Consider the following 10,010-nt stretch of genomic DNA (forward strand, 5'->3'; position numbering starts at 1 on the left):
TACAACTTTCGTTTAGATCCGTCAGCTAATTTTGAATTTATATTTTTGTCCATTTTTTTATAAAATTAAATGATTTTGCTTAAATCATAACTCTCTCGTACGGACTCCGTTTTTGGCATTCTTTTTCTCAAAATTCCTATTTTAAGGAGTACTACGATTTTCATTTTGGTCTCATTAGCTAAAACCCAACCATTCTCTTCGTAGCTTTTTACGTCATACATTCGTTGTGCGCGGCTGACTTTTATATCTTATAAAAATCATATCTAATTCATACGAATTCAGATTTCGACGAAATTTATATTTTCGGGATCGGGACGACATATACTTCCTAAATATAATATATATATATATATATATATATATATATGTTTTGGCGCACTTGTTTTTACGATTTACGGACGATTCAACTGATTTTTCCTATTTTATTATATTATAATAATCATGAAACATATAATATTCAAGTAATTATTCTTTATTACGTCGAATAGGTTACAATTGTTAACCCTAACTATTACTTTGGTTAAGATTATTTATCATAGATAATCTTCTATATAAAAAAAATCATTTTTAATCCTTATTATTTTAATTGACTAGCCTGAATCTGCGGGTGTTACATTAACTAAATGTGAACTTATCTGAAGTGAATCCCATTCCCCCAGAGATCAACACCTCATCTTACCGAAACTATACTACCACAAGATCAGGTTCGCTACTTGTAATGTATATTTGTTTAGCTGCAATAGATTAGGATTTATAAACATAAGATATGATAATATATATATATATATATATATATATATATATATATATATATATATATATACCAGTGTTGTAAATATCGGCCTAGGCGCTTGGCGGTCCTCCACTGATAACGTTATTAGGTAATCGGCCTCTCTAATCGGACCTGGTCAAAACCGGTTAAAGTCGGATATTATCGGAGCTAGGCGAGTCTAGGCGCGATTATCTGTCAACGCGGGTCAACGGGATTTAAAAAATTTCAGGGGCTAAAATTGTCAAAATGTAATAATTATGGTAGGGTTCCATCCGATTTACCCCATTCCATCGCATTCAATCTTTTTTTCTTTTTGAAATTCTCTCTGTCGGACTCAAGAACGAAACGGTGCCATGTTCTTCGCCAATTACGACGTCGCTCTCTTCTTCTCCGGACGCTGCCATCTTGCTCATCGGAAGTTAGACTGAAGCATATTGGGTTCGTCTGAAGTGCATCGTCGCCTGCTAAGGTTCTGTGAGAGGCTTCGACGCCTTCTGCTCTTTGTTCAACGCCTGCTGTTCGTCTGAAGACTTATCCTTCAGGTTAGTATCCCGTCTCCACTTCCCATTCTTCTATTTGCTGCACCAATTGCAATTTCTAGAAATCCATATGTTACATTTCCGATTCAATTTTTTAGTTCAAGCATATTTTTTTATTAGTTGTCTACTTGTGTTATTTTCTAGCTGTTTAATCTGTTTAAGCATTTTTCCAACTGTTAATATGTTGTCTTATTTTCCAACTGTTGAATCTGTTGTGTTATTTGAGATTAAGTAATTTGTAATCTGATGAATCTGTTTAAGCATCTTTGGAATCTTATATGTTTCCAGTTCAAGTTTTCAGCTCCAATCTGTTTAATTTGTTGTGTTAGTTACTTTATTTGTAGCTCTAATCTGTTTAACATGCATATTTTGAATCTGTTTTAGAACTAATATGAACATGTTAATCTTATTTAGAACTAATATGAACATGTTAATCTGTTTTAGAACTAATATGAACCTGTTAAGTTTTTTTCTATCACTTTAGCATTTAACATGAATATGTAAGATATGTTGAGCAATTGTAAGGTGTTTGGTTGATTGATAATCATTAATGTGTTAATGTGATGATTATGATTACAGTTGACAATCAATGACTTCTAATGCTTCAACTACACCATCTGTGGGATCAACCGCCGCGGATGCACATAAACGGAATTCGGATGATGTTGGTTGGGAATATGGTTTTATCCCGGATAAAAGCAATTTGGATAGTTTGAAATGTAAATTGCGTGGAAAAACGTTTGGCGGGGGGATTACTAGAATGAAACAACATATTGCTCATGTGAAGGGGAACGTATCTTCATGTCCAAATTCTACAAAAGATGATCAATTGAAATGTCGAAATTCTATTAATGAAGGGAAGTTAAAAAAGAAAGCTAAACAAATGCAAGATGAGGACTTAAGATCAGAGGTGAGACAAGAATTTAATGATCGCGTGGATGGAGTAGAAGCTTCTTTGGGGTCGAAATCACCAAATGTTATAGGCCCCATGGATTGTTTTGCAAACATAATAAACCCCGAAGAAGCTTTGAATGCAAGAAAATGAAAAATGTTGATCTTAACAATGCTGTCCGGAAAGAAAGAATATTAACGGTCCATAAATACATTAGTAGGTGGGCATATGAGAGTGCGATTCCTTTTCATGCATTTGAAAGGGATAGCTTCAAAATGATGTTGGAGGTTGTTGGACAATTTGGAACCGGGCTTCCACCTCCTAGTAGATATGCTTTGAGTGACACACTTTTAAAGCATGAGGTTGAAAGAACAAAAAAGTTGTTGAAAAAAAATGAACAAGAATGGAAAGAGGATGGATGCTCGATTATGACAGATGTTTGGTCCGATCGAAAGAGGAGGAGCATTATGAATTTATGTGTTAATTCGAAGATGGGTACTGTTTTTTTTATCTTCAAAAGATTTTTCCAACGAAGCACATACAAGCCAAAACATATTTGAGTATGTGGATTCTTGCATTCAACAAGTTGGTCACGAGCATGTTCAAGTTGTGACTGATAATGCCACAAATAACATGGGGGCGGCAAAGTTGCTAAAAGAGAAAAGACCATCTATTTTTTGGACATCATGTGCAACACATACAATTAACCTTATGCTTGAAGGTTTGTACATTATTTTGTTTACTTATTGTATTTATTATATTTATTACTTTATTTCGTTTTAGAATGTTTATTTTGTACTATATTTTGTTATTTAATTGTGTTTATTTCTTCAAGGTATCGGAGCACTCCCAAGGTTTAAAAAAATCCTAGATCAAGCAAAGAAACTAACCATATTCATTTACGCTCACCACAAAACCTTGGCGATGATGAGAAGTTACACCAACAAAAGGGAAATTATCCGACCGGGAGTCACGAGATTTGCTTCCGCCTTCCTAACATTACAAAGTTTGGCTGAAAAAAAGGAGCAACTAAGACATATGTTTTCTAGCACCCAATGGGAGGAATGTAAATTTTCCAGTAAGCCTAAAGGGATTGCCTCGTATAAAACGGTGTCAAATATCCAATTTTGGTCCGATGTGACACAATGTTTAAAGGTGTTCTCTCCTTTGGTGAAAGTCCTTCGAATGGTTGATGCGGATTGGAAGCCCTCAATGGGTTTTGTTTACGAAAAGATTAAAGGTGTAAAAGAAGAAATTATCAAATCATTGGGTGGTAACGAGAAAGCTTACAAGCCTATTATAGATATCATAGACAAAAAAATGAAAGGTTGTCTAGATTCAAGTTTACATTTAACGTCGTATCTTTTGAATCCGTATTATCATTATATGGATCCAAAAATCCAATATGATCCCGATATAATGAATGGCGTTCTTGATTTTTTTGATACAATACTTCGTGGAAATTTCGAGCTGCAAAGGCAAGTCGTGACTATTGACTTGCCAAAGTACAAGAAAAAAGTTGATAGATTTGGTTGCGATCTTGCAATTAAACATTGTGCGGTGAACGATGCCGAGTTCGATCCGGGTAATTCATTTTATTTTTAGTTATCTATTTTATAAATTTTTTATATTTATCGATTAATAATGTGTTTTTGTTTCAAAAATTATAGCTAGTTGGTGGGGACTATTTGGTGGCACAACTCCTCATTTGACAAAGATTGCAATGAGGATTCTTTCATTATCTAGTAGTTCATCGGGTTGTGAAAGGAATTGGAGCACGTTTGAGGGGGTTAGTAACATAAAGTATTAAATTTAAATTTTATAAAATTTAAATATTAATCACATTTCAACTCTTTGTTGTGTTCATATTTCTAGGTACATACAAAAAAACGAAATAGATTGGAGACAAGGAAATTGAACAATCTTGTTTATGTTCAATTCAATGCTAATTTAATGGAAAAAAACCAAAAGAGAAAAGATAGAACTATGGAAGTGCTATTAGCAAATCATTCACACTCGGCTCAAGATTGGTTTGTTGATTGTGATAATCGTGATGTAGTTGAAGAAGACCCCGAAACGGTTAATGAAGCTCTAGCAACCAATGATAGTGAAGCTCCCCGAGAAAGTTCAAGAATGAGGGAACTTTCCGATGGAGATTTTGAGTCCAAAAGTGAGGAGGAAGTGCTAGAAGAAGACGAATATGAGTCGGATGGGGTTCAAATAATGGAAGTATGTGGAGAAGATTAAAAGAAAATATGATTTTGTTTTGTGCTACTTAAACTTGTTATGGACTTTGTTGTAGGATAATTTCGTATGCTTGTTGAACTCATTATGAGTCAGATGTCCTTTTATGTTTATTTTGGATGATAATTTGTTGTGTTTGTTGAACTTGTTATTAAACTTTTTTGCTTATTTACTTATATTATTAGGATTAAAGTTAGACTTATTAATTTTTAAATAATTTTCTTAATAATTAATGGTCCCCGATTAATCCCCGCCTAGTCGATTAATCCCTTGACCCTAGTCCACCGCCAAGCTACCGCCGAACGTTTTTTCCAACCTTGATATATACATGCCAAGTTTTTAGAGTCGTTGCCGAGGAGAACGATTGTATTTAGTTTGGATTATTTATTTGTTAGTTAAACTTTGTATATAGTTTAGTTTTTAGTTTTTAGTTTTTATGTTTATTTTAAAATGGATACACTTGATGTCATTATTGAGTGTGAGTTACAAGCACTAAAGCTGCATGATGAACTATTTGATCCAGAAAAACATTTTAAGGAGCTGGAGAGGTTGTTGTCAGAAGACTCAGACGAAGAAAAAGAGCAAGCTGAAAACCATTTTTCACTGGTAGAAGACTCGGGTCAAGATTCTGTCTCCGGAGAAAGTTGTAAGGTGTGATTCTTTTATGACTAGTGTCTAACCAACTGTAGTCCTTGTCGATATTTTGGAGAACTTTAAAGACGAGTTTGTGATGCCAAAAGTAGAATCAAATATTTGATTTTTAATAACTGGATCTATTAGGGTTTTTAGGTTATAAATCACATGTCCTTCTGGAATTGCACATAAACACTTATAGGAACATGCAAACTAAGAGGATCTATGGCTTTTTACAATTAATAGAAACATACGTTTTGAATCAAAATTAACATCCTATGATAATCGAAATTATGCGTATGAAACATACCTTGGCTTAAATCGAATTAAGCTAATCAACCTCTTGAAGTATCCTTGTAAAACTTAGCTCCAATTGTATGGTAGCCTGTCACAACTAGCCTAAAACTTAGCTCCAATTGTATGGTAGCCTTTGATGTGTCACACCCAAATCCTTAGGAAACCCTAGGACCGAATAAATAGGAGGGGGGAGGAGAAATATGATTTCTTGAGGTATGAAAGGTGTAGGCCGATTTTGGCTATGGGACTCCCCTATTTATACTTATCAGATAACCTAGAAACCCTAAATTTGAATAATAAAATAGTGGTACATTATTCATATTCAAATTTTGTTTCCTCATTAGACTAAGAGGCCTCCAAAAACCCTAAATTTTTTGTAATATAATTAATGCATAAATTGACTGTTTATATTCCATTATGGAGTTGTACGACTTAAAATTCAGCATTTGGCCATAAATGTTTTTATAAGGTGTATATATATATATATATATATATATATATATATATATATATATATATATACACACACACACACGCTAGAAGTAATTTATGGTCATGGTTTAATATATTACGTGTCACTAAAATTCAATAATAACCAATGAGAAATGAAAAAAATGTGACCAATACTAGTTTATTGTCATGTTTTAATATACTATATGTCAATAAAAGTTTGCAATAGCAATGAAAAACAAAACAACCTGTGAGGGAAAGTAGTTTACGGTGACGGTGTTATCAAAAAATGATTGAAAAAACTATTCGGTACCCTACTGTGATAGTTTTTACAATAACGGTTTTTATGGCTTATAGTCCCTATAATTAAACGTCACCATAACTTATCTTTAATGATGCGACATTTCCTTACACACTAACTGGAAAAAAAACATTGTAAAATGTCTATTGTGACAGGTTTTTTGCGTGCTCAAAGCCCAGTTTTGTAGTAGTGAAAATCGGTCCTATTTGAACCACTACCTTCTGTGGTTCTCGTTTCAACCGATTGGACTCATTGTCATAGTGCTTAATGCTTATGGAATATGGTCAACGACTTCTAACTTAGGATTATAGTTTATGGTTTATCGCTTATAAATTATGTTTATGACTTACGACTTAAGACATACGGACCTATGTCTTCATGTAAGTTTATGTACTTCACCCGTCGAATAAAATATTATCTTACATATTTACTTGTCACGGTTCGCATAGATGATCTCCCAATGGCCCATGTCTCTAAGGGGGGGAAAAAATTATGGACTACGTAATGTGTACACATACATGTATGTATGTATGTATGTATATGTATCGGACGTAGTCGATAATTTTTTGGCCCCTAGAGACATGGGCCATGGGCGATCGTCTGGGCCGACCTTGACAAGTAATTATGTAAGATAATATTTTATGGGGCGGGTGAAGTAGATAAAGTTATAGGAAGACATAGGTCCATAAGTCTTAATGCCTAAGTCACAAACATAATTCATAAGCCATAAACAATAAACTACAATCCTAAGCAACAAGTCGTCGACCATATGCCATAAGCCACAAGCATTAAGCACTAAGACCTAATCCGTAAGCCCTATGCCTATAGCCTAAAACTACAATCCACATATCAAAAACCATGATCCATAAGACTAAAGCGATAATCCATAAGCCATATGTCATATGCCATTTTCAAAAAGCCTAATGTTTTAAATAATGATTCCAATCGGTTCAACTGAGAATCAAGAAAGAGAATGGTTTAAATAGGACCGGTTTTCACTAGTGCAAAGTTGGGCTTTGGTCACGCAAAAAACCTATCACCAGACATTTTATGACAAGTTTTTTTCTTTTTCATTCGGTGCGTAAGGAAAGGTCGTATAATTAAAGATAAGTTATGGTGACGTTTAATTATGGGGACTATAACCCATAAAAACCGTTACTATAGGTAAAAATTGTCACCGTATGGTACCAATTTTTGTAGTTTTTTCAATCTTTTTTTGATAACCGTCACCATAAACTACTTTCCCTCACAAGTTGTTTTGTTTTCATTGCTATTTTGACTTTTAGTGACACATAATATATTAAAACATGATAATAAACTGGTATTAGTCACATGTTTTTTTTCGTTTGCCATGGCTATTATTGACTTTTAGTGACACGTAATATATTAAACCAAAACCATAAATTACTTTTAGTCACACGTTTTGTTTGTTTGTCATGACTATTATTGAATTTTAGTGACACATAATAAATTTAACTGTGACCATAACCTACTATTAGTGATATGTTTTTTTGTTTCTCATGGTTATTGTTGATTTTAGTGACAAGTAATATATATATATATATATATATATATATATATATATATATATATATATATATATATATATATAATCCTTGAGTATTGTTGGCATTCCATCACATTTATTTTATGTTATAATTATTGCTAAACAATTCAAAATCATTTAATTATATGCCAAATATTGACGAATTAACACCATGTATGTTAAACAACTTAAATTAATAAACATCCTATATAAATTGTGTAATACGTTAAAAATGTCTAATACAATTATATACAAAATATAATAAATGTTTAACAACTTAGTTTAAAAAAAATCATTTGTTGGATTATCGAGTGATTATTAAACTATCTCATAAAACCCGCCAATTGCTATTTAAGGTGTGTTTGTCTTCATTGTATTTCTTTTAGCATCTCTCAATTTACTGCAACAAGAACATGTTTTCACAAATTGATAAGATTTCTCAAAGTACAATGTTAAAATAGTAAAATCATGAAAGTAGGATACTATATATAATGACCAAAAGGTGGTTTTTTAACCGATCAGGAGTCTCAAGGACACATTCAACAATCATAAGCATATTACGTAAAGAATCGGAAAAAAACACCTACCATTGCAAAAAAGTGAAAAACAAATTTTAAAATGTACCTTTCAAGATCATTGACCTTAGCCTTAGCCTCTACTTTTGTTGGATCCATGTCATCAAACAATGAAGCTGCATTATTTAGAACCAATTTGAATGTGCAAACCCACAAGTTGAAATGGTGATCTCATTACCTGTTTAACCATTAATTCACTTAGAAATATAACTATAACAACTAACAAGGAATTTGCAAACAAAAGAAAAACAAAGATAATATTCCCCAAAGGTTTACCAATCCCATTCCTTTTCCATTATGTGTTGGAATTCACAATTCCATTCCAATTTGAATATAGGTTAGTAAATAAAAAGGATAAAGAAAACCTACCTTTTGCATTTTCAATGTCGGATACGCCATGTTTACTCATGGAAGTCAATCTCGATGTAGGTGTGATGAAATGTGATAGCAGATCAACATCAAGAACAACATCAACATATGCCTACATATTTAAAGCCTTAAATTAGAAAACAAGAAAATAAATAAAATCATAACGGGAGTTCGATATCTGGATGGTTAATACATGTCCAGTCAAGAGTGACATCAACATATTCCCACAAGAACTCTAAACTGAAATGGATACCAGTCAAAGGAACTCCGGCAACATAATGACTTCTTCATCCTCTCATAGTTATTTGGTACCATAATATTTAAGTAAAATCATCATTTGGATCAAATAAACAACTATAATACCCTATTACCCTGTTTATACATGATTACTAAATATTAACCAACTTAGAGTCATCTTTCTCTTTATTGAGAAGACCATCCAGTACCAAAAGCCATGCCTAGCATACTAACAGTGTCAAAATATGATTCAAATTCATGAAATAACGAGAGAAAGATAAGAAGAAAGAAAAGAAAAGAAGTATAATGATATATTATATGGTTTATATTGATGAACCTTGAGTTATGCTTGAACCAATGACTCCAAGTATCAATCCACACATGAAAACGATGATATAAGATTCGAATGCCTTCAAGATCTTTACTGGTTTGCACATCCATGAGTGAAACAATCTTTGAAGTAGTAAAATAGATGTTCATTTCCCATCACAATCTTCATTTCTTGTCTTCCTACACGGTCTGGTTTTGGCCAGTTGTTATCATCTTCCTTCATAATCTACCTTACAAATACATACAGTATCATCCAAGATTGAACCCAAAAAGTTGTTAAAACCCTAACATTTTCAAATTAAATAAGGGTAAAACTGCCTAACGCAAGCAATGTGTTGGAGAAATCAATTCGTTGTCTCAACTCCATTACTTTCTCATTGGAACCCTAACATTCTACTAAAAAACTAAACGTCTACAAATCAAATAATATCGAAATACCTAAAATGATAAGAACTGAACCCTAAATATATTAAAACGCCTGACGATTGAAAATTAAACAAAGGGAAAAGGGAAAAAATCAACCTCAAAATCAAACACGATACGACGACATTCCTTGAGAACTAAAGGCGTGAGGAACACCTCTTTATGGATCATAGTATCATTCGTGTAGTTGGAGTTATTGTCATAACGGAGTTTACCATCCGGTCAGAACTCGAACTCGAAGAACTCATGGCCAAACTTCCCATTACGGCCTACATAATAATACGGTGATATCGAAGTCAGCATCGACTGTGATGACCGATATTGACTATGCAACAATTCCACTGGATGTAATTGCGTATGAGAAAAAATGGGGTGAATCAAAAGTTTTGTGGAGATGACAGA

General features: G+C 33.1%; 1 pseudogene; it reads left to right on the top strand.

Annotated features, from left to right (window-relative positions):
- The first annotated feature begins 2,352 nt into the window (after positions 1 to 2,352).
- LOC145130030 (uncharacterized) lies at positions 2,353 to 9,162 on the top strand (annotated as a pseudogene).
- The last annotated feature ends 848 nt before the right edge of the window (positions 9,163 to 10,010 follow it).

The sequence above is a fragment of the Lactuca virosa genome, chromosome 1 (genome assembly GCF_052849685.1).
Source record: "Lactuca virosa cultivar CGN04683 chromosome 1, Lactuca_virosa_CGN04683_v6, whole genome shotgun sequence".
NCBI lineage: Eukaryota > Viridiplantae > Streptophyta > Magnoliopsida > Asterales > Asteraceae > Lactuca > Lactuca virosa.